General features: G+C 49.1%; 1 pseudogene; it reads left to right on the top strand.

Annotated features, from left to right (window-relative positions):
• Positions 1-7679: 7679 nt before the first annotated feature.
• The window catches only part of LOC141134846 (alpha-2,8-sialyltransferase 8F-like), a 64322-nt pseudogene continuing 46870 nt past the window's right edge, over positions 7680-25131 (top strand).

The following is a 25131-nucleotide window of genomic DNA, read 5'->3' as shown; positions in this document are numbered from 1 at the left end:
TGGGTAGAGCCATGACTGTGGTAAGCCGCGATGCAAGCTGGATTGATACCTTTGCACATATCCTACTATTATGTTTACCATCTTAAAGCGGGGGTCCACCTATCTATCGTTTTTTTTTTTTTGAGTTCATTCATAAACTTTTCTTCTCAGCATTACATACTCACATATTGTGTGTAATATGTCCGCCTGTGTCAGATTTCGTCGGAAAGAATAACTTATATTATTCACTGCAGGCGGTTTCCATCTTCATTGTGGGCATTTGAAGCCCACAAGCATTTATTTCCTGCATGTGGTGAATGCTGTGCTCCCAGCATTCACCGCTCGTTCCCGCACATGCTCAGTGGCATCCTGGGAAGCCTGAGACTAGCTCCCAGGAGTCTGGGAGAGGCTAGAAACACGCCTGCTCCCACGGGAGGAGAACCAGGAAGTGCAAAGAAGAATAGAAAAATAAAAGGTAATTACGGCGATTTAAATTTTTTTAACCACTTGATGACCGCCTCACGCCGATTTACGTCAGCAAGGTGGCACGGACAGGCAAAATCACGTATATATACGTGATTTGCCTTCCGCGGGTGGGGGGTCCGATCGGACCCCCCCCCCGGTGCCCGAGGTGGTCGTCTTTTGTTCCCCGGCGATCGGAGATGAGGGGGAGACCATCCGTTCGTGGCCCCCCCCTCGCGATCGCCGCCGGCCAATCAGATAACTTCCTTTGCTGCTGTATGCTAAACAGCAGCAAAGGAAATGATGTCATCTCTCCTCGGCTCGGTATTCCGTTGCAGCGCCGAGGAGAGAAGACATCACTGTGAGTGCACCAACACTACACAACACAGTAGAACATGCCAGGCACACAAAACACCCCGATCCCCCCCCGATCGCCCCCCGATCCCCCCCCAATCACCCCCCCCCTCCCTGTCACAAACTGACACCAGCAGTTTTTTTTTTTTTTTCTGATTACTGCATTGGTGTCAGTTTGTGACAGTTACAGTGTTGGGACAGTGAATATTAGCCCCCTTTAGGTCTAGGATACCCCCCTAACCCCCCCTAATAAAGTTTTAACCCCTTGATCACCCCCCGTCACCAGTGTCGCTAAGCGATCATTTTTCTGATCGCTGTATTAGTGTCGCTGGTGATGCTAGTTAGGGACCTAAATATTTAGGTTCGCCGTCAGCGTTTTATAGTGACAGGGACCCCCATATACTACCTAATAAATGTTTTAACCCCTTGATGGCCCCCTAGTTAACCCTTTCACCACTGATCACTGTATAAGTGTTACGGGTGACGCTGGTTAGTTTGTTTATTTTTTTTAGTGTCAGGGCACCCGCCGTTTATTACCGAATAAAGGTTTAGCCCCCTGATCGCCCGGCGGTGATATGCGTCGCCCCAGGCAGCGCCAGATTAGCGCCAGTACCGCTAACACCCACGCACGCAGCATACGCCTCCCTTAGTGGTATAGTATCTGATCGGATCAATATCTGATCCGATCAGATCTATACTAGCGTCCCCAGCAGTTTAGGGTTCCCAAAAACACAGTGTTAGCGGGATCAGCCCAGATACCTGCTAGCACCTGCGTTTTGCCCCTCCGCCCGGCCCACCCAAGTGCAGTATCGATCGATCACTGTCACTTACAAAACACTAAACGCATAACTGCAGCGTTCGCAGAGTCAGGCCTGATCCCTGCGATCGCTAACATTTTTTTGGTAGCATTTTAGTGAACTGGCAAGCACCATCCCCAGGCAGCGTCAGGTTAGCGCCAGTAGCGCTAACACCCACGCACGCACCGTACAGCTCCCTTAGTGGTATAGTATCTGAACGGATCAATATCTGATCCGATCAGATCTATACTAGCGTCCCCAGCAGTTTAGGGTTCCCAAAAACACAGTGTTAGCGGGATCAGCCCAGATACCTGCTAGCACCTGCATTTTGCCCCTCCGCCCGGCCCAGCTCAGCCCACCCAAGTGCAGTATCGATCGATCACTGTCACTTACAAAACACTAAATGCATAACTGCAGCGTTCGCAGAGTCAGGCCTGATCCCTGCGATCGCTAACAGTTTTTTTGGTAGCTTTTTATATAACTGGCAAGCGCCAGCGGCCTAGTACACCCTGGTCGTAGTCAAACCAGCACTGCAGTAACACTTGGTGACGTGGCGAGTCCCATAAGTGCAGTTCAAGCTGGTGAGGTGGCAAGCACAAGTAGTGTCCCGCTGCCACCAAGAAGACAAACACAGGCCCGTCGTGCCCATAATGCCCTTCCTGCTGCATTCGCCAATCCTAATTGGGAACCCACCACTTCTGCAGCGCCCGTACTTCCCCCATTCACATCCCCAACCAAATGCAGTCGGCTGCATGAGAGGCATTATCTTTATGTCCTCCCGAGTACCCCTACCCAACGAACCCCCAAAAAAGATGTCGTGTCTGCAGCAAGCGCGAATATAGGCGTGACACCCGCTATTATTGTCCCTCCTGTCCTGACAATCCTGGTCTTTGCATTGGTGAATGTTTTGAACGCTACCATTCACTAGTGGAGTATTAGCGTAGGGTACAGCATTGCACAGACTAGGCACACTTTCACAGGGTCTCCCAAGATGCCATCGCATTTTGAGAGACCCGAACCTGGAACCGGTTACCGTTATAAAAGTTAGTTACAAAAAAAGTGTAAAAAAAAAAAAAATATATATAAAATAAAAAAAAATAGTTGTCGTTTTATTGTTCTCTCTCTCTCTATTCTCTCTCTCTTGTTCTGCTCTTTTTTACTGTATTCTATTCTGCAATGTTTTATTGTTATTATGTTTTATCATGTTTGCTTTTCAGGTATGCAATTTTTTATACTTTACCGTTTACTGTGCTTTATTGTTAACCATTTTTTTGTCTTCAGGTACGCCATTCACGACTTTGAATGGTTATACCAGAATGATGCCTGCAGGTTTAGGTATCATCTTGGTATCATTCTTTTCAGCCAGCGGTTGGCTTTCATGTAAAAGCAATCCTAGCGGCTAATTAGCCTCCAGACTGCTTTTACAAGCCGTGGGAGGGAATGCCCCCCCCCATACCGTCTTCCGTGTTTTTCTCTGGCTCTCCTGTCTCAACAGGGAACCTGAGAATGCAGCCGGTGATTCAGCCAGCTGACCATAGAGCTGATCAGAGACCAGAGTGGCTCCAAACATCTCTATGGCCTAAGAAACCGGAAGCTACGAGCATTTTATGACTTAGATTTTGCCAGATGTAAATAGCGCCATTGGGAAATTGGGGAAGCATTTTATCACACCGATCTTGGTGTCATCAGATGCTTTGAGGGCAGAGGAGAGATCTAGGGTCTAATAGACCCCAATTTTTTCAAAAAAGAGTACCTGTCACTACCTATTGCTATCATAGGGGATATTTACATTCCCCGAGATAACAATAAAAATGATTTAAAAAAAAAAAAATGAAAGGAACAGTTTAAAAATAAGATAAAAAAGCAAATAAATAATAAAGAAAAAAAAAAAAAAAAAAAAGCACCCCTGTCGCCCCCTGCTCTCGCGCTAAGGCGAACGCAAGCGGCAGTCTGTTGTCAAACATAAACAGCAATTGCACCATGCATGTGAGGTATCGCCGCGAAGGTCAGATCGAGGGCAGTAATTTTTGCAGTAGACCTCCTCTGTAAATCTAAAGTGGTAACCTGTAAAGGCTTTTAAAGGCTTTTAAAAATGTATTTATTTTGTTGCCACTGCACGTTTGTGCGCAATTTTAAAGCATGTCATGTTTGGTATCCATGTACTCGGCCTAAGATCATCTTTTTTATTTCATCAAACATTTGGGCAATATAGTGTGTTTTAGTGCGTTAAAATTTAAAAAAGTGTGTTTTTTCCCCAAAATATGCGTTTGAAAAATCGCTGCGCAAATACTGTGTGAAAAAAAAAAATGAAACACCCACCATTTAAATCTGTAGGGCATTTGCTTTAAAAAAATATATAATGTTTGGGGGTTCAAAGTAATTTTTTTGGAAAAAAAAAAATATCTTTTTCATGTAAACAAAAAGTGTCAGAAAGGGCTTTGTCTTCAAGTGGTTAGAAGAGTGAGTGATGTGTGACATAAGCTTCTAAATGTTGTGCATAAAATGCCAGGACAGTTCAAAACCCCCCCAAATGACCCCATTTTGGAAAGTAGACACCCCAAGCTATTTGCTGAGAGGCATGTCGAGTCCATGGAATATTTTATATTGCGACACAAGTTGCGGGAAAGAGACACATTTTTTTTTTTTTTTTTTGCACAAAGTTGTCACTAAATGATATATTGCTCAAACATGCCATGGGAATATGTGAAATTACACCCCAAAATACATTCTGCTGCTTCTCCTGAGTACGGGGATACCACATGTGTGAGACTTTTTGGGAGCCTAGCCGCGTACAGGACCCTGAAAACCAAGCACCGCCTTCAGGCTTTCTAAGGGCGTGAATTTTTGATTTTACTCTTCACTGCCTATCACAGTTTCAGAGGCCATGGAATGCCCAGGTGGCAAAAAACCCCCCCAAATGACCCCATTTTGGAAAGTAGACACCCCAAGCTATTTGCTGAGAGGTATAGTGAGTATTTTGCAGACCTCACTTTTTGTCACAAAGTTTTGAAAATTGAAAAAAGAAAAAAAAAAAAGTTTTTTCTTGTCTTTCTTCATTTTCAAAAACAAATGAGTGCTGCAAAATACTCACCATGCCTCTCAGCAAATAGCTTGGGGTGTCTGCTTTCCAAAATGGGGTCATTTGGGGGGGTTTTGTGCCACCTGGGCATTCCATGGTCTCCGAAACTGTGATAGGCAGTGAAGAGTGAAATCAAAAATTTTCACCCTTAGAAATCCTGAAGGCGGTGCTTGGTTTTCGGGGCCCCGTACGCGGCTAGGCTCCCAAAAAGTCCCACACATGTGGTATCCCCATACTCAGGAGAAGCAGCTAAATGTATTTTGGGGTGCAATTCCACATATGCCCATGGCCTGTGTGAGCAATATATCATTTAGTGACAACTTTGTGCAAAAAAAAAAAAAAGTGTCACTTTCCCGCAACTTGTGTCAAAATATAAAATATTCCATGGACTCAATATGCCTCTCAGCAAATAGCTTGGGGTGTCTACTTTCCAAAATGGGGTCATTTGGGGGGGTTTTGTGCCACCTGGGCATTCCATGGCCTCCGAAACTGTGATAGGCAGTGAAGAGTGAAATCAAAAATTTACACCCTTAGAAATCCTGAAGGCGGTGCTTGGTTTTCGGGGCCCCGTACGCGGCTAAGCTCCCAAAAAGTCCCACACATGTGGTATCCCCATACTCAGGAGAAGCAGCTGAATGTATTTTGGGGTGCAATTCCACATAGGCCCATGGCCTGTGTGAGCAATATATCATTTAGTGACAACTTTTTGTAAATATTTTTTTTTTTTTTTGTCATTATTCAATCACTTGGGACAAAAAAAATAAATATTCAATGGGTTCAACATGCCTCTCAGCAATTTCCTTGGGGTGTCTACTTTCCAAAATGGGGTCATTTGGGGGGGTTTTGTACTGCCCTGCCATTTTAGCACCTCAAGAAATGACATAGGCAGTCATAAACTAAAAGCTGTGTAAATTACAGAAAATGTACCCTAGTTTGTAGACGCTATAACTTTTGCGCAAACCAATAAATATATGCTTATTGACATTTTTTTTACCAAAGACATGTGGCCGAATACATTTTGGCCTAAATGTATGACTAAAATTTAGTTTATTGGATTTTTTTTATAACAAAAAGTAGAAAATATCATTTTTTTTCAAAATTTTCGGTCTTTTTCCGTTTATAGCGCAAAAAAGAAAAACTGCAGAGGTGATCAAATACCATCAAAAGAAAGCTCTATTTGTGGGAAGAAAAGGACGCAAATTTCATTTGGGTACAGCATTGCATGACCGCGCAATTAGCAGTTAAAGCGACGCAGTGCCAAATTGGAAAAAGACCTCTGGTCCTTAGGCAGCATAATGGTCCGGGGCTCAAGTGGTTAAACGGCATGTCAGCATCTAGGCAAGGAAGAGAATACATACAGATATTGTTCAAAATTTGGGTGGAACCCTGCTTTAAAGTGGTGTTCCGGCCGAAATTATACTTCTTAAATAAAAATATCCCTATAATACACAAGCTTAATGTATTCTAGTAAAGTTAGTCTGTAAACTAAGGTCTGTTTTGTTAGTTTATAGCAGTGGTTTGTTATTTTATAAACTTACAGCAGGCCGTGGCCATCTTAAGTGTGGGCATCTGAAGCCAGACTGTATTTCTTCCTGGATCTCATCCTTGCAGATCTCGCACATGCTCAGTACATCACAAGCAGTGTAATAGGTTTCAGGTCAGGTTTCCATAGCAACGGCAGTGTCAGAGGAAGTTGCTGCCCCTTCCCAGAAGGCATTGCAAACAGGAAATGATGCGATGGGCCACGGCCAGGGAGGAGGAAGTGAAAAATGAATACAGCAGATATACTGTAGGTGCTGAGAATTTTTGTTTTTAAATATCCAATTCGTTTACAGTGCACAGTTTAGTGAGGGATGCTGAATAGTTGTAAAAGTGGGTGGAACTCCACTTTAAATAACCAGACGACACCCTTTGGGGGTAAACTTGGCTGCACCAGCAATTTTATTAACAATAAGCCATAAACATATTATTTACCAACAATACTTTTTCAGATCAATCGTAACCATTTTGTAGATATTTGAAGGCACTGGAAAGACCCCAAATTTATAAAGTATCAGCGTGAAACACCAGATCCCCAGTCGCAGCACGCCGACTTGGGGACAATACCAACTCTTCAACTTCCCACGCTGATACCCATATCCAAATGCCCAGTTAAACCTCGGTTAACTGGTATCTTCCCGAGGATCCCATAACAAGATGGTTCCTCACTATGCCATACTGGTCTTAATTTAGAAGGCCTCCAAAGATCTCAACTGCTAGAACTTACAAGAATAATGCCAAAAGTTCCAAATATAATACAAACAACAGGGTGGCGTGGGAGCTGTTTCTTCGTCCGGTGACCTCTCACTGACCACCGGACAGTGGCCCCTCCCTAACTATGCTGCATACTATTCTGGCCACCCCCTCTAATCTGACCAACTCAAAACACCCAGTTAAGCCTTAAGTGGCAAGCTGGCCCTGCTACCTTGTCATGCCAGCCCTGCGCCTATTCCTGCATTTTATGCTATGGGCTTCTCTTTCAATGCATTGCTTTATGCCCCATTAGGCAGCCGTACATTCAGAACGACTGGTGTATAGTGCAAACGTAGCCCAATATTATAGAGCCATTTTAACCAAATTGCACACAGCTGTTTCAGGCTATTTCACCATCATCAGTGCAGTGTAGGGAAACTTTAGTGCGCCTTTAAACTTGCCAGCATGGCCGAGATTCTATGGAATTTTCTTATAAAGTTTACTTAGGGTGTTGTACACCACTAAACGCAAGGCAACATTTTGCATGTCCAGCTGTGCACCAAGCCAGGAATAGAGCTTTATGTGTGATAAGCATGGCAGAGATTCTGTGGAATTCTCTTATAAAGTTTACATAAGGTGTTGTATTATTATCTATGGTAATAAAGACACACCTTTCCATGGTCACTTCCACCTGTCCAGAGTGTAAAAACTCACTGAACATCCTGAGATATCTCAATCTGCTTTATCACTTTTGTGTTATACTATATAATACTGCAATGGTGAGATGTTGGAAGGTTCTCCTGATCCTGAGTACTGGGTTGGCATGTTACCTCTTCTACCAGAGTCTGCAGAGCCAGCCGGGGCCTGGACACCAATGGTAAGTCTTTGAGGTTAGATAATACTGGAGAAGTGTGGTGGACTCCATCATTGGCATGTAAGTGTAGGGGTAGAGAGAGGGGCAGAGAGACATTAGAGAAGAAGTTAGGACCATGTCAGGCTTTCACTTACCTTAATAAAATTGCTTCTTCGCTGGTTGGCCGGTTCAAAGCATCTTGGGCCTTTATTTCTTCATTGTGAGTGTAAGGGTAGAGAGAGGGGCAGAGAGGCATTAGCAAAGGAGTAAGGACCATGTTAGGCTTTCACTTACCTTAATGGAATTGCTCCTTCGCTGGTTGGCCGGGTCAAAGCATCATGGGCCTTTATTTCTTCAAGGCACGTGAGTGTAAGTGTAGAGAGAGGGGCCGAGAGGCATTAGAGAAGGAGTAAGGACCATATCAGGTCGCTCCGTCGATCCCCACTGAGCAGGCAGATGACAGGTCCGTCGCTGAACACTTTGCAGCGACGGACCTGTCAGAGCGCCGCTCTCCCCTATGGGGGATCAGATGATGACGGACCGTAGAGTCCGTCGTCACCCGATCCGATCCGCAAACAGATGGAAAAGTAGGTTTTTCCTCCGTTACACTTTTTCGGATCAGAGCGGGTTGGATGTCAGCGGACATGTCACTGCTGACGTACACACGAGCGAACTTTACTGCAGACTTGGTCCGGAGGACCGGAGTCCGTCGGACAATTCGATCGTGTGTGGGCTCCAGCGGCCTTTTTTTACCCAAAAGTTCGACGGACCTAGAAATGAAACATGTTTCAAATCTTTCCGACGGACTCGAGTCTGGACGAAAAGTCCGCTCGTCTGTATGCTAGTCCGACGGACAAAAACCGACGCTAGGGCAGCTATTGGCTACTGGCTATCAACTTCCTTGTTTTAGTCCAGTCGTACGTCATCACGTACGAATCCGTCAGACTTTGGTTGATCGTGTAGTAGGCAAGTCCGTTCATTCGGAAAGTCCGTGGGAAGTCCGCCGAAAGGTCCGCCAGACCTAGTACATCGAAAAGTCCGCCCGTGTGTACGCGACATAACAGTAGAAGAATGAAATGGACATTAAGACGTAGTGTGAGGGAAAAGTAAGGAAGGGGAAAAAAAAGAAAAGGAAGGAGAGAAAGAAAAAGGGGAAAGAGAGAAATGGTTGTGAAACAAATGGATAGAAAGAACAAGCACAGTGTGAGGCCATGATGGAAAACCCTGGATACAAAAGCCGCATATAACAGTCCACTTAGGGACTGAAATGGGGCTACCCGGCCGCACATATAGTTCTGCAGCAACAGCACACTAAAGGAGCCACAAAGATGGTGTCCAGACAGTCTCCAACTGCAGGCTCCAGAGACAAAGAGCCAGAGTCGGGGATACTTGAAACATATAAAATCTAAGGAAGGAGAAAAAGAAGATATATAATTAGATATACACATCAGACTGTGATAGAGTATTAACCATGTATCTGGGTAATTCTGCAAGGGACAGTAAGGAGTTGATGGCATGGAGACAAAAAGACATATCTTCAAAGAGTACCCTTCAGGAGGTTAAAGGAGAGAAACAAAGCAACACCAGCATGAGGCAAGTAAGGATATATTGCAAAAAATTTGTATAATAAGACATCAAAAAGTAGCCAAACAAGTGACGGATTAAAGAAATGACTTATAAGTGTGTACTTCATTAATGCCTGGCCAACGTGTGGCGTTAAGGCGTTCAATCCATTTTGTCTCATGCTGTAGTATTCTCCTGTTCCAATCATCTCCCCTGGGGTCCTGTGGGACAACTGCCAAGGCAATAAAGGAAGCAACCGAGGTGTTGAATTTGTGACATAAATCAAGATGCCTACTAATGGGGCTAAGCATCCTACTGTTGGCAGATGAATAAATGTGGTCCTTAATTCTCTGTCGTAGTTGGCGTATTGTTTTTCCGACATAAAATTTCCCACATATACAGTATCTGTTCTTGCTTTAATTAGATTATCTATGGTAATAAAGACACACCTTTCCATAGTCACTTCTACCTACCCAGAGTGTAATTATTCACTGCACATCCTAAGATTTCCCAATCTGCTCTTTTTCCATTGCGTTTAACTATATAATGGTGAGACGTTGGAAGGTCCTCCTGATCCCGAGTACTGGGTTGATATTTTACCTCTTCTACCAGAGTCTGCAGAGCCAGCCAGGACCTGGACACCACCGGTAAGTATTTGAGGTTAGGCAATACTGAAGAAGTGTGGTGCACTCCAACCATGGAATGTGAGTGTAGGGGTAGAGAGAGGGGCAGAGAGACATGGGAGAAGGAGTAAGGACCAAGTCAGGCTTTTACTTACCTTAATTGAGCTGCTCCCTCGCTGGAAAGGCAACATTTTGTGTGTCCAGCTCTGCTCCAAGCCAGATGTAGAGGTTTATGTGTCATAATGGTCTACCAACCGGTTCAGAGCACCATGGTCCTTTATTCCTTCAAGGCATGCAAGTGTAAGTGTAGAGACAGGGGCAGAAAGACATTAGAGAAGGAGTAAGGACCATGTCTGGTTTTCGCTTACTTTCATGGAATTGCTCCTTCGCTGGTTGGGAACACCAAAGGCAAGGCAACATTTTGCTTGTCCATTTTTGCACCAAGCCAAGAATAGCGGTTTATATGTCATAAGTATGTCAGAGATTCTATGGAATTCTCTTACAATTTTACATAAGGTGTTGTATTATTATCTATGGTAATAAAGACACCCCTTTCTATGGTTACTTCTACCTGCCCAGAATGTAATTACTCACTGTACATCCTGAGATATCCCAATCTGCTCTATTACCGTTGTGCTATATCATATAATGGTGAGGCATTGGAAGGTCCTCCTGATCTTGAGTACTGAGTATGTTACTTCTTCTACCAGAGTCTGCAGAGCCAACCGGGACCTTGGACACCACTGGTAAGTCTTTGAGGTTAGATAAGTGTGGTGGACTCCATCCTTTGTATAAGAGTGTGGGAGTAGAGAGAAGGGCAGAGAGATATTAGGGAAGGAGTAAGGATCATTTCAAGTTTTCACTTACCTTAATGGAATTGCTTCCTTTGCTGGTAAGGCAACATCTTGTGTGTCCAGCTCTGCGCCAAGCCAAGAATAGAGGTTTATGTGTAAAATAGTCTACTAACTGGGTCGAAGCACCATGGGTGCATATACTTTCAAGACATGTGAGTGTAGAAGTAGAGAGAGGGGCAGAGAGACATGAGAGAAGGAATAAGGACCATGTCAGGTTTTTAACTTCCCTTAATGGAATTTCTCCCTCAATGGCAATTTAACATCTTGTGTGCCCAGCTCTGTACCAAGCCAGGTGCAGAGATATTTGTGTGATAATGGTCTACCAAACAGGGCGAAGCACCATGGGCGCCTATCCCTTCTAGGTATGGTCCAGGTTCTGCTTTTAATTTAGGCTGATTTGCTTTGAGGGTACAACGTAACCTGTATACCCTCCATGATCTCTTAAAGAAGTGGTATATGGAGACCACAAAACTCCTTGAGCAGAAATCTGTGTTTATGATTATCATGGAAAGATATGAATGTGGTATATTTCCATCTAGGACAATAGATTAAGGGTTGTATTGTTCGAATGTTGGGCTACTAATATGTATGTACATCAGCCATGTTTGATTATAATTGGAACCATTTGTGTATGGAACTAAATATGAGAAAATGTGTGTTCTGGTACTGCTAAAGGTCCATTCTAGTTCAATTTGTGGATATTATGTTAGGGATGTCGGTACTGTGCCCATATGGGATACTACTCTCCACATAGGTCTGTATATTAAAAAAAAATAAAGTTACACTAAACAAAAACAAAAAAACTCCCAAAAACATTTTCATAGCCCCATGTATACACAAATAATCATAAATATGTGTGTTGGTTACACTTACAAGGACTATTGCACTACACATATTGTGTATCTCTATGTATGTCAAAGTGAGACCAACAATTCCAGGGCCATCATTCATGGTTAATCCCAAACTGATGACCTTTAAGGGCTTTTAAAACGTCGACCTTTGGACAATTTTGGGTTTTGAAGTTTACCGTAATTTCACAGGCGTGCACAATATTAAGGCTTGACATGTTTGGTATCTATTTACTCAACATAACCCTGTCTTTTACATTTTACCAAAAAAGTAGGTAATATTTTAGGGTTGATTTACTAAAACTGGAGAGTGCAAAATCTGGTGCAGCTCTGCATGTTGGAAGAAAAGAGGAAAGGGGAGGAGGGGAGGGTTTGAGAGAGAAGAAGGGAGGAAAGGAGAGGCTTATGCTGAAGAAAGAAGAAGAGAGGAGAGGGGAGGGCAGAGGAGAGGAGAGGAAAGTAAAGGAAAGGGGAGAGCAGAAGAAAGGAGAAGAAATGGAAGAGGAGAGGAAGGAAAAAGGAGAGAGGAGAGAGAAGAGGAGAGGAGAGAATTGGAAAGGAGAAGGTTGGGGAGGGGTGAGGAGAGGAGAGGAAAGAAAAAGAGAGAGGGAAGGAGAGATGAGAGAGCAGAGGAGAGGAAAGAGGAGAGATGAGAAGTGGAAAGGAGAAAGTTGGGGGGGGGAGTAGAGAAAGGAAAGGGGAGAAAGGCGGAGAGAGGGGAGGGGAGAGGAGAGGAGAGGAAGAACAGAAAGGAGAGAGGGAAGGACAGAGGAGGGGAGAGGAGAGGATAAAAGAGAAGATGAGGAGGGTAGAGAGGAGAGGAGAGGAGAGGAGAGGAGAGAGGGAAGGGGAGAGAAGAGGAAAGGAGAATGGAGAGGAGGGGAGGGGAGAGGAAAGGAGAGAGGAGATGAAAGGAGAGAAGAGAGGAAAGGAGAAGAGAGGAGAGGGAAGGAGAGAAGGAAGGAAAGAGGAGACCAGAGGAAAGAGGGGAGAGGAACGGTGAGAAGAGAGGAGAGGAGGGGGAAGGAGAGGGGAGGAGAGGAAGGAAAGGAGAGTGGGAAGGAGGGAGGAGAGGAGGGGGGCAGAGAGGAAAGGGGAGAACAGAGGAGAAGAGAGGAAGGAAAGGAGAGAAAGGAGAGAAAATGAGAGGAGAAGAGAAGAGAAAGGGAAGAGGAGGAGAGGGGAGAGGAAAGGAGAGGGCAGAGGAGGGGAGAGGAGAGGAGGGGAAAGGATAGAAGAAGGAGAGAAGAGGGCAGAGGAGAGGAGGAGCGAGGAGAGGAGAGGAAAGGAGAGGGGAGATGAAAGGAGCAAGGAGAAGATGAAAGGAGAGAGGAGAGGAGGGGAGGGGGAGAGGAAAGGAGAGAAGAGAACATAGGACAGAAGAGGAGGGGGGGGAGAGGAGAGGAAAGGAGAGAGGAGAAGAGAGAAGATGAAAGGAGAGAGAGGAGAGGAGAGGAGAGTGGAGGGGAGGGAAGAGGAGAGGAGGGGAGGGTTGAGAAGAGAGGAGGGGATGGGAGGGTTCGGGAAATGAAAGGAGAGAGGAGGGGCGAGGAGAGGATAGGAGAGAGGAGAAGAAAGGAGAGAGGAGAAGAGAAGAGAGGAGAGTGGTGGGGAGGGAATAGGAGAGGAGGGGAGGGGAGGGTAGGGGAGAGGAGAGGAGACTGGAGGGAAGAGGAGGGGAGGGTTGGGGAGAGGAGAGTGGAGGAGAGGGAAGAGTAGAGTGGAGGTGAGGGAAGAGGAGAGGAGGGAGAGTGGAGGGGAGGGAAGAGAAGAGGAGAGGGGAGGGGAGGGTTGGGGAGAGGAGGGGAGGGTTGGGGAGGGGAGAGTGGAGGGGAGGGAAAAAGAGAGGAGGGGGATGGGATGGTTGGGGAGAGGAGGGGAGGGTTAAGGAGAGGAGAGAAGAGTGGAGGGAAGAGGAGGGTAGGGGAGAGGAGAGTGGAGGGGAGGGAGGGAAGAGGAGAGGAGAGTGGAGGGGAGGGGAGGAAGAGGAGAGGAGAGGAGGGTTGAGGAGAGGAACGAGGAGAGGAGAGAAATGGAAAGGAGAAGGTTGGGGAGGGGAGAGGAGAGTAGAGAAAGGAAAGGAGAGAGGGAAGGAGAGAGAAGAGAACAGAGAAGAGGAAAGAGGAGAGGAAAGAGGAGAGAAGTGGAAAGGAGAAAGTTGGGTAGGGGAGAGGAGAGTAGAGGAAGGAAAGTAGAGAGAGAAAGAGAGAGGGGATAGGAGAGAAGAGCAGAGAAGAGAAGAGGGGAGGAGAAAGGAGAGGAGAGGAGAGGAGAGGAGAGGAAGGACGGAAAGGAGAGAGGGAAGGAGAGAGGAGGGGAGAGGAGAGGAGGAGATGAGAAGGGTAGAGAGGAGAGGAGAGAGGGAAGGGGAGAGATGAGGAAAGGGGAGGAGAGGGGAGGAGAGGAGGGGAGGGGAGGGGAGGGAAAAGGAGAGGAGGGGAAAGGAAAGGAGAGAAGAGAAGAAAGGGCAGAAGAGGAGAGGAGGGGCAAGGAGAGGATAGGAAAGGAGAGAGGAGGTGAAAAGAGGGGAGAAGATGAAAAGAAAGAGGAGAGGAGAGTGGAGGGGAGGAGAGTGGAGGGGAGGGGATGGGAGGGGAGTGGAGGAGAGGAGAGGGAAGAGGAGAGGAGGGGAGGAAGTGGAGGGTTGGGGAGAAGAGAGGAGAGGGGAGGGCTGGGGAGAGGAGGGGAGGGGAAAGGAGAGAAAAGGAGGGGAAAGGAGAGGAGAGGAAAGGAGGAAAGGAGAGAGGAAAAGAAAGGAGAGCGGAGAGAAAATGAGAGGAGAAGACAAGAGAAAGGGGAGAGGAGAGGAGGGGAGGGGAGAGGAAAGGAGAGGAGGGGAGGGGAAAGGAGAGGAGGGGAGAGGAAAGGAGAAGGAGAGAAGAGGGGTGAGGAGAGGAGAGAAGAGAAGAGGAGAGAATAGAGAGGAGTGACGAGGAAAGGAAAGGAGAGAGGAGAAGAAAGGAGAGATGAGAGGAGAAGAAGAGAGAAGATGAAAGGAGAGAGGAGAGGAGGGGAGGGTTGGGGAGAGGAGATAAGAGGAGAAGGAAGAGGAGTAGAGGAGAAGAAGAGAAGATGTAGTGAGAGAGGAGGAAGAGTGGATGGAGGATGAGAGGAGAGGAGGGTTGGGAGAGGAGATTGGAGGGGAGGGAAGAGGAGAGTGGAGGGAGGAAGAGGGGAGGGTTGGGGAGGATAGAGGAGAGTAGAGTGGAGGGGTGGGAGAGGAGAAGAGTGGGAGGGGAGGGTTGGGGAGGTGGGTTGGGGTGGTGAGATTTGGTGGGGAGGGTTGGGGAGGTGGGAGAGGAGAGAGGAGGGAAGAGTAGGGAGGGGAGGGGAGGGGAGTGGAGGGCATGGAAGAGGAATGGATAGGGAGGAGTGGGTGGTTGGGTGGATTGGAGTGGAGAGGAGGGGAGGGTTGGGGGGAGGGTTGGGAGGAGGGAGAGTGGTGGATGGGAGTGGAGAGGAGGGTGGAGAAGGGTGTGGAGGGGAGGGGGGGGTTGAGGAGAGGAGAGGAGAGGAGGGGAGGGGAGAGTTGAAGAGAGGAGGGGGGGTTGGGAAGAGGAGGGGAGGGTTGAGGAGAGGAGGGGGGGAGGGTTACGGAGAGGAGGGGAGGGTTGAGGAGAGTTAGGGGAGGGAAGGTTGAGGAGCGGAGGTAGAATATGCGGTATTCTAATATCCAGTTGTTTTCTGCAGGTCCAGGAAAAGAGGAGCGGCACTGTCAGCTGATGAATGTTCCGGTGTAACTACTCTTCTATTACATTCTACAAGATGAGTTGTCGATCTTCTGTGTGTTTTATTCCTCAGAGTACAAGTAAGCATTGTTATATGAATAATGATGATGAAGGTGAGAGGACATAGTCGGTGGAGGATCGGAGGACATCGGAGGACATAGTCGGTGGAGGATCGGAGGACATCGGAGGACATCGTCGGTGGAGGATGGAGGACATCGTCGGTGGAGGATGGAGGACATCGTCGGTGGAGGATCGGAGGACATCGTCGGTGGAGGATGGGAGGACATCGTCGGTGGAGGATGGGAGGACATCGTCGGTGGAGGATCGGAGGACATCGCCGGTGGAGGATCGGAGGACATCGTCGGTGGAGGATCGGAGGACATCGTCGGTGGAGGATGGGAGGACATCGTCGGTGGAGGATCGGAGGACATCGCCGGTGGAGGATGGGAGGACATCGTCGGTGGAGGATGGGAGGAAATCGTCGGTGGAGGATCGGAGGACATCGCCGGTGGAGGATCGGAGGACATCGCCGGTGGAGGATCGGAGGACATCGCCGGTGGAGGATGGGAGGAAATCGTCGATGGAGGATCGGAGGACATCGCCGGTGGAGGATCGGAGGACATCGCCGGTGGAGGATCGGAGGACATCGTCGGTGGAGGATGGGAGGACATCGTCGGTGGAGGATGGGAGGACATCGTCGGTGGAGGATGGGAGGACATCGTCGGTGGAGGATGGGAGGACATCGCCGGTGGAGGATCGGAGGACATCGCCGGTGGAGGATCGGAGGACATCGTCGGTGGAGGATGGGAGGACATCGCCGGTGGAGGATCGGAGGACATCGTCGGTGGAGGATGGGAGGACATCGTCGGTGGAGGATGGGAGGACATCGCCGGTGGAGGATCGGAGGACATCGTCGGTGGAGGATGGGAGGACATCGTCGGTGGAGGATCGGAGGACATCGCCGGTGGAGGATGGGAGGACATCGTCGGTGGAGGATCGGAGGACATCGCCGGTGGAGGATGGGAGGAAATCGTCGGTGGAGGATCGGAGGACATCGCCGGTGGAGGATCGGAGGACATCGCCGGTGGAGGATCGGAGGACATCGTCGGTGGAGGATCGGAGGACATCGCCGGTGGAGGATCGGAGGACATCGTCGGTGGAGGATGGGAGGACATCGTCGGTGGAGGATGGGTGGAAATCGTCGGTGGAGGATCGGAGGACATCGCCGGTGGAGGATCGGAGGACATCGCCGGTGGAGGATGGGAGGAAATCGTCGATGGAGGATCGGAGGACATCGCCGGTGGAGGATCGGAGGACATCGCCGGTGGAGGATCGGAGGACATCGTCGGTGGAGGATGGGAGGACATCGTCGGTGGAGGATGGGAGGACATCGCCGGTGGAGGATCGGAGGACATCGCCGGTGGAGGATCGGAGGACATCGTCGGTGGAGGATGGGAGGACATCGCCGGTGGAGGATCGGAGGACATCGTCGGTGGAAGATGGGAGGACATCGTCGGTGGAGGATGGGAGGACATCGCCGGTGGAGGATCGGAGGACATCGTCGGTGGAGGATGGGAGGACATCGTCGGTGGAGGATCGGAGGACATCGTCGGTGGAGGATGGGAGGACATCGTCGGTGGAGGATGGGAGGACATCGCCGGTGGAGGATCGGAGGACATCGCCGGTGGAGGATCGGAGGACATCGTCGGTGGAGGATGGGAGGACATCGTCGGTGGAGGATCGGAGGACATCGTCGGTGGAGGATGGGAGGACATCGTCGGTGGAGGATCGGAGGACATCGCCGGTGGAGGATCGGAGGACATCGCCGGTGGAGGATCGGAGGACATCGCCGGTGGAGGATGGGAGGAAATCGTCGATGGAGGATCGGAGGACATCGCCGGTGGAGGATCGGAGGACATCGCCGGTGGAGGATCGGAGGACATCGTCGGTGGAGGATGGGAGGACATCGTCGGTGGAGGATGGGAGGACATCGCCGGTGGAGGATCGGAGGACATCGCCGGTGGAGGATCGGAGGACATCGTCGGTGGAGGATGGGAGGACATCGCCGGTGGAGGATCGGAGGACATCGTCGGTGGAGGATGGGAGGACATCGTCGGTGGAGGATGGGAGGACATCGCCGGTGGAGGATCGGAGGACATCGTCGGTGGAGGATCGGAGGACATCGTCGGTGGAGGATCGGAGGACATCGTCGGTGGAGGATCGGAGGACATCGTCGGTGGAGGATGGGAGGACATCGTCGGTGGAGGATGGGAGGACATCGCCGGTGGAAAATGTTGCGTCCATTGAGATGGACCTCCTTTCTATAAGTAATAGTCTTGCCACATCATTTCTCAGCACTGATTTCCTGATAACAACAACAGCGCACCCTGCCTGCGAAGTCACCACCAGGGGGAGCATGTGACAAAGTGACGACGCAGGAGCACAATAAGGAGACAGTTGTCATTCCATAACATGAAGTGCCTGAAGACCATCAATGATAGATCACCAGGGATTATTTTAACCACTTGACCTCCAGAAGGTTTTACCCCTGACATAACCAGGCCATGTTTTGCTATTCAGCACTGTGCTACTTTAACTGGTGATTACACGGCCATGCAATGCTATACCAAAACTCCATTTATATCTATTATTTCCCACAAATAGAGCTTTCTTTTGGTGGTACTTTCTGCTATACAACATATCCAATAAAATTATAATAAAAATGAAAATTAAAAAAAAAATGTTTTCATAAGTTTTAGCCAAAATGTATTCTGCTACATGTACTTGGTAAAAAAATCCCAATAAGTGTATATTGATTGGTTTGTGTGAAGGTTATAGCGTCTACAAACTATGGTACACACATTGGAATTTTTTTTTTCTAAACCAGTAATTGCAGTGATCTGCTATAGCGCAGCAATCTGATATTAACTGCCACTGGGGGGGGACTGACTAACTGCCACTGACATCATCAGTGACACTAACACAGTGATCACTAATAATACTATACACTGTCACTGTACTAATGACACTGGCTGGGAAGGGGTTACCATCTAGGGGCAATTGAGGGGTTAAATGTGTGCCTAACAAATGTGTAATATGTGCTGCCTTTTACCTCAGATCTCTTTGTTTCTTCTCCCTGAGAGGTTGTTCCCTCTGTACAGGGCGCTGTGTTGCTTTGCAGGGATAAGAAACTGAGAGATTGTTCCCTCTGTATATAACCCTGTGTTGCTTTGCAGGGATAAGAAACAGAGAGATTGTTCCCTCTGTACAGAGCCCTGTGTTGCTTTGCAGGGATAAGAAACTGAGAGATCGTTCCCTCTGTACAGAGCCCTGTGTTGCTTTGCAGGGATAAGAAACGGAGAGATCATTCCCTGTGTGCAGAGCTCTGTGTTGCTTTGCAGGGATAAGAAACTGAGTGATTGTTCCCTCTGTATATAACCCTGTGTTGCTTTGCAGGGATAAGAAACTGAGAGATCATTCCCTCTGTACAGAGCTCTGTGTTGCTTTGAAGGGATAAGAAACTGAGAGATCATTCCCTCTGTACAGAGCCATGTGTTGCTTTGCAGGGATAAGAAACTGAGAGATCATTCCCTCTGTACAGAGCCCTGGGTTGCTTTGCAGGGATAAGAAACTGAGAGATTGTTCCCTCTGTACAGAGCCCTGTGTTGCTTTGCAGGGATAAGAAACGGAGAGATTGTTCCCTCTGTACAGAGCCCTGTGTTAATTGTCAACACAGAGCTCTGGGATGTGATTGGACACAGCCGATCAGCAGGTCTCGGCCATGAATTATTGGCCCGAACTTGCTGACAGACTCTTGCTGTGTACAATCACAGTGGGTGTTGTCGGGAAGGCGTGCATGCGCGCACCCTAAACCTGGGATCAGTAAATTGTGGGCGGGGCGGTCTGCAAGTGGAAAGGTGCAGTTTAAAAAGATTGAAAACAACTTTTAAACTACATTTAAGATATTAAAGCGTAGGTAAGATTTTACTGTTTGGAGTCTCTTTTTTAAAAATTTGCTGGAAAAATGTCACAAGCTTTCACCCAGCCGTCATTTTTTTTCCCATCTGTTGACTAATATAACTATTGCCTATGATCGTAAGCACCATCAAGGGGCCATAATGTGTTATTTTCCTGAAGTACCTCAATCGGGAAAATACTGCAATGTGACCACTAGATGGAGCTGACAATCATAGGAAATAAACATATTAGAAAAAAATACAGGGACATTTGTTATGACTGGATGAATGCTTGTGACATTCGTCCAGCGATTTTTACAAATTGTTTTTATTTATTTTTTTTATAATAGTTTTTTAAAAAAAAAAAGGGCCGCCGTGTGTTCAGTTCTACTATGGAAAAGTAAAGCAGGCTCTAAGAAATGTTGATTTTGTTTTCTTTTTATTTCTTAACCACTTCAGCCCCGGTAGGATTTACCCCCTTCCTGACCATTCGGCACTGCGTCGCTTTTACTGACAATTGCGCGGTCGTGTGACGTTGCACCCAAACAAAATTGACATCCTTTTTTCCCTACAAACAGAGCTTTCTTTTGGTGGTATGTGATCACCTCTGCGGTTTTTATTTTTTGCGCTATAAACAAAAAGAGCAACAATTTTGAAAAAAAAAAAAAAAAAACGCAATATTTTTTACTTTTTGTTACAATAAATATCCTCCAAAAATATATAAAAAAATAATTTTTTTCTTCAGTTTAGACCGATACGTATTCTTCTACATATTTTTGGTAAAAAAAAAATCGCAATAAACGTTTATTGATAAATATATAAATAAGAAATAAATAAAAATAAATAATAATAATAATAACATTTTTTAAAAAGCGCCCCCGCCCCCTCGTGCTCACGCGTGCAGAAGCGAGCGAATACACAGCACAAGCCCACATATGTAAACGGCGTTCACACCACACATGCGAGGTATCGCTGCAAATGTCAGAGCGAGAGCGATAAATCTAGCACTAGACCTCCTCTGTAACTCTAAACATGTAACCTGTAGAAGTTTTAAAGCGTTGCCTATGGAGATTTACAATAATATCTTAGTCTGGCGCCATTTCACGAGTGCGTGCAAATTTAAAACGTGACATGTTAAGTATCTATTTATTCGGTGTAACATCATCTTTTTTATGTTACCAAAATATTCGGTTATATATTGTGTTTTTTTTTTGCATTAGCCTCTTGCCACCCACGCTATAGCCCAAGGACAGCTACAGCGCAGGCCTTAATTGGAGGGAGGGTGTCCATCTACATCCTCCAGTATATGAGCTGTGTGCATGCCCCCTACAGGGCGTGGCTCGCTCTGTGATCAGCGAGTCAATAAAACTCGGCCAAACATAGATCAGAGTAAGGGGCCGATCCCAGCTCCTTACCATGTGATCAGTTGTCAGCCAACGGCAACTGTTCACATGATGTAAACAGAAGACCGGTAATTGGCTTTTTTTTACTCACGCTGACAGTCTGGAGTAAATGGGACATCGGTCCCACACACACCAGACCCACTGCTGCTAAGCCGTGCCCACCAGTGCCACCTACCAGTCCCCGACAGTGCCACCTATCAGTGCCCATCAGTGCTGCCAATCGGTGCCTAACAGTGCCACCTATAAGTGCCCATCAGTGCCACCTATCAGTGCTGCCCTTCAATACCGCCTATCAGTGCCCTATCAGTGCTGCCTATCAGTGTCACCTACCAGTGCCTATCAGTACCCAACCGTGCCACCTATAAGTGCCCGTCAGTGCCCATCAGTGACACCAATCAGTGCCACCCTTCAATACCGCCTATCAGTGCCCATGAGTGCAGCCTATCAGTGCCACTTATCAATGCCCTTCAGTGCCGCCTATCAGTGCCCATCAGTGCCACCTATCAGTGCCGCCTCATCAGTGCCCATCAGTGTCACCTATCAGTGCCTATCAGTGTCACCTATCAGTGCCTATCAGTGCAGCCTATCAGTGCCCATCAGTACAACCTCATCAGTGCTCATCAGTGCAGTCTCATCAGTGCCCACTAGTGCCAACTCATCAGTGCCCATCAGTGCCACCTATCAGTGCAGCCTCATCAGTGCCCATCAATGCCACCTCATCAGTGCCCACTAGTGCCAACTCATCAGTGCCCATCAGTGCCACCTATCAGTGCAGCCTCATCAGTGCCCACCAATGCCACCTCATCAGTGCCCATCAGTGCCACCTATCAGTGCAGCCTCATCAGTGCCCACCAGTGCCACCTCATCAGTGCCCATCAGTGCCACCTATCAGTGCCCATCAGTACAGCCTCATCAGTGCCCATCAATACAGCCTCATCAGTGCCCAACAGTGCCACCTCATCAGTGCCACCTATTAGTGCCCTATCAGTGCCTATCAGTGCAGCCTCATCAGCGCACATCAATGAAGGAGAAAAATTACCGGTTTGCAATATTATTTTTTTTTCCATTTTCGGTCTTTTTTTGTTTAGCAAAAAAATAAAAAACCCCAGTTGTGATTAAATACCACCAAAAGAAATCTCTATTTGTGTGAAAAAAGTGATAAAAATGTCATATGGGTACAGTGTTGTATGACCGCGCAATTGTCATTCGGAGAGTGAGAGTGCTGAAAGCTGAAAATTGGCCTGGGCAGGAAGAGGGTTCAAGTGCCCACTAGGCAAGTGGTTAAAATTCAATAAAGTGTGCATTTAAAAAATACCGTGCGACATAACACATTGCAGCAACCACCATTTTATTCTTTAGGGTTTCTGCTAAAAAAAATATATATATATATATAAAAAAAAAAATCACGATTTTTACATGTAGGAGAGGAGTGCCAGAATTGGCCTGGGTTGGAAGGGGCTAACAGATCGAAAGTAAGCAAATAAGAGAAGTTCCTTATTAGGTTTACTTACTGTTTCCTAACTTCTATTCTCGTCTCTGGACAAATAATAATTCAGATAGTTGATATCACGACTTACCACATAGACATCTTAGCACTGTTACAATATTTTTAATTTTTTTTTTCTGTAGATTAAAAAAAGAAGCATTTTTTAAGATGGTTAAGATGCTACAAGGATGTCCATGGATCGAGAACCCAGAGGAGCACAAGCTGCTGCAGTAAGTATGTGTAATGCAGATACCATTTTCTCCTAAGACATAAATAAAAGTACCACTTCCATACCGCTGAACATCATATGACGTCTTGGGCTTTCAGTGGAGATATCTTTCTGCAGACTATTCTCTGCACCGTAAAATCAATGATAGTGGCAGTTCAGCCGCTTGATTGTTTTTACAGGCGGCAGTTGGGGATGTCCCCCCCCCGCCCCCCCCCCTGGAAACTTCACACTGGACCTCCTGCAACTTGGATTCTGTGCCTCTCCACTCTTTCTCCAGACTCTGGGACCTTGATTTCCAAATGAAATGCAACATTTTCCACAGTCAGTGATGATTTGGGGAGTGCTGGTCCACTGTGTTTTATCAAGTCCAAAGCCATCTCAGCTCTCCACCAGGAAATTCTAGAGCACTTCATGCTTCCCTTTGTTGACCAGCTTTATGGAGATGCTGATTTCATTTTCCAGCAGGACTGCCAAAACTACCAATACCTGGTTTATGGATCATGGTATCACTGTGCTTGATTGGCCAGCAAACTTGCCTGATCTAAACCCTATAGAGAATGTGTGGGGTATTGTCAAGAGGAAGATGAGAGGCACCAGACCAGGGGCGGACTGACCATCGGGCAGTTCGGACGCTGACCGAGGGCCCGTGGCCAGTAGGGGGCCCCATGGCAGCTTTCACTTCGGGGCCCGACCTACCCGTCAGCTAGCTGTGATTGACGGGCAGATCGGGTCCCTGCTCACTGCTAAGAGACTGTAGTGTATACAGACCTCTCGTGATGCGCTCCTCCTCCCCCCCGCCGGCCCTTCCTTCCCTCCTGTCCATCCCAGGTGCTTGTATCTGTCATCACCTCGGACGGACAGAAAAGAGGAGGGGCCGGCGAGGAGGAGGACCGCATCACGAGAGGTCTGTATACAGCCGCTTCCCGCGCTACTCTGCATCTAGGAAGGAAAGTGCAGCAGCTTGTACCACATGCTGCTATTAAAAGGTTGCTGCACAGCTTCCCACCCACAGTGTCCCCCTGTGCCCCCCACCTCCCCACAGTTTCCCCCTGAGCCCTCCCACCTCCCCACAGTGTCCCTCTGAGCCCTCCACCCCCCCACAGTGTCCCCCTGTGCCCCCCACCTCCCCACAGTTTCCCCCTGAGCCCTCCACCCCCCCACAGTGTCCCCCTGTGCCCCCCACCTCCCCACAGTGTTCCCCTGTGCCCCCCACCTCCCCACAGTGTCCCCCTGTGCCCCCCACCTCCCCACAGTATCCCCCTGAGCCCCCCACCTCCCCACAGTGTCCCCCTGTGCCCCCCACCTCCCCACAGTGTCCCCCTGTGCCCCCCACCTCCCCACAGTTTCCCCCTGAGCCCTCCACCTCCCCACAGTGTCCCCTGCCTGAGCCCTCCACCCCCCCACAGTGTCCCCCTGTGCCCCCCACCTCCCCACAGTGTCCCCCTGTGCCCCCACCTCCCCACAGTGTCCCCCTGAGCCCCCCACCTCCCCACAGTGTCCCCCTGTGCCCCCCACCTCCCCACAGTGTCCCCCTGAGTCCCCCACCTCCCCACAGTTTCCCCCTGAGCCCTCCACCTCCCCACAGTGTCTCCCTGTGCCCCCCACCTCCCCACAGTGTCCCCCTGTGCCCTCCACCTCCCCACAGTGTCCCCCTGTGCCCCCCACCTCCCCACAGTTTCCCCCTGAGCCCTCCACCTCCCCACAGTGTCCCCCTGTGCCCCCCACCTCCCCACAGTGTCCCCCTGAGCCCCCCCACCTCCCCACAGTGTCCCCCTGTGCCCTCCACCTCCCCAAAGTGTCCCCCTGAGCCCCCCACCTCCCCACAGTGTCCCCCTGTGCCCCCCACCTCCCCACAGTGTCCCTCTGAGCCCCCCACCTCCCCACAGTGTCCCCCTGTGCCCCCCACCGTGTCCCCCTGTGCCCCCCCCACCTCCCCACAGTTTCCCCCTGTGCCCTCCACCTCCCCACAGTGTCCCCCTGAGCCCTCCACCTCCCCACAGTGTCCCCCTGTGCCCCCCACCTCCCCACAGTGTCCCCCTGTGCCCTCCACCTCCCCACAGTGTCCCCCTGTGCCCCCCACCTCCCCACAGTTTCCCCCTGAGCCCTCCACCTCTCCACAGTGTCCCCCTGTGCCCCCCCACCTCCCCACAGTGTCCCCCTGAGCCCTCCACCTCCCCACAGTGTCCCCCTGTGCCCCCCACCTCCCCACAGTTTCCCCCTGAGCCCTCCACCTCCCCACAGTGTCCCCCCTGTGCCCCCCCCCACCTCCCCACAGTTTCCCACTGAGCCCTCCACCTCCCCACAGTGTCCCCCTGTGCCCCCCACCTCCCCACAGTGTCCCCCTGTGCCCCCCACCGTGTCCCCCTGTGCCCCCACCTCCCCACAGTTTCCCCCTGAGCCCTCCACCTCCCCACAGTGTCCCCCTGAGCCCCCCACCTCCCCACAGTGTCCCCCTGTGCCCCCCACCTCCCCACAGTGTCCCCCCTGAGCCCCCCACCTCCCCACAGTGTCCCCCTGTGCCCCCCACAGTTTCCCCCTGAGCCCTCCACCTCCCCACAGTGTCTCCCTGTGCCCCCCACCTCCCCACAGTGTCCCCCTGAGCCCTCCACCTCCCCACAGTGTCCCCCTGTGCCCCCCACCTCCCCACAGTGTCCCCCTGAGCCCCCCACCTCCCCACAGTGTCCC

The sequence above is a fragment of the Aquarana catesbeiana genome, linkage group LG03 (genome assembly GCF_042186555.1).
Source record: "Aquarana catesbeiana isolate 2022-GZ linkage group LG03, ASM4218655v1, whole genome shotgun sequence".
In the NCBI taxonomy this organism is placed as follows: Eukaryota; Metazoa; Chordata; class Amphibia; order Anura; family Ranidae; genus Aquarana; species Aquarana catesbeiana.
Note: the sequence above shows the minus strand (reverse complement) of the source record. Positions and strands in the feature narration are given on the sequence as shown.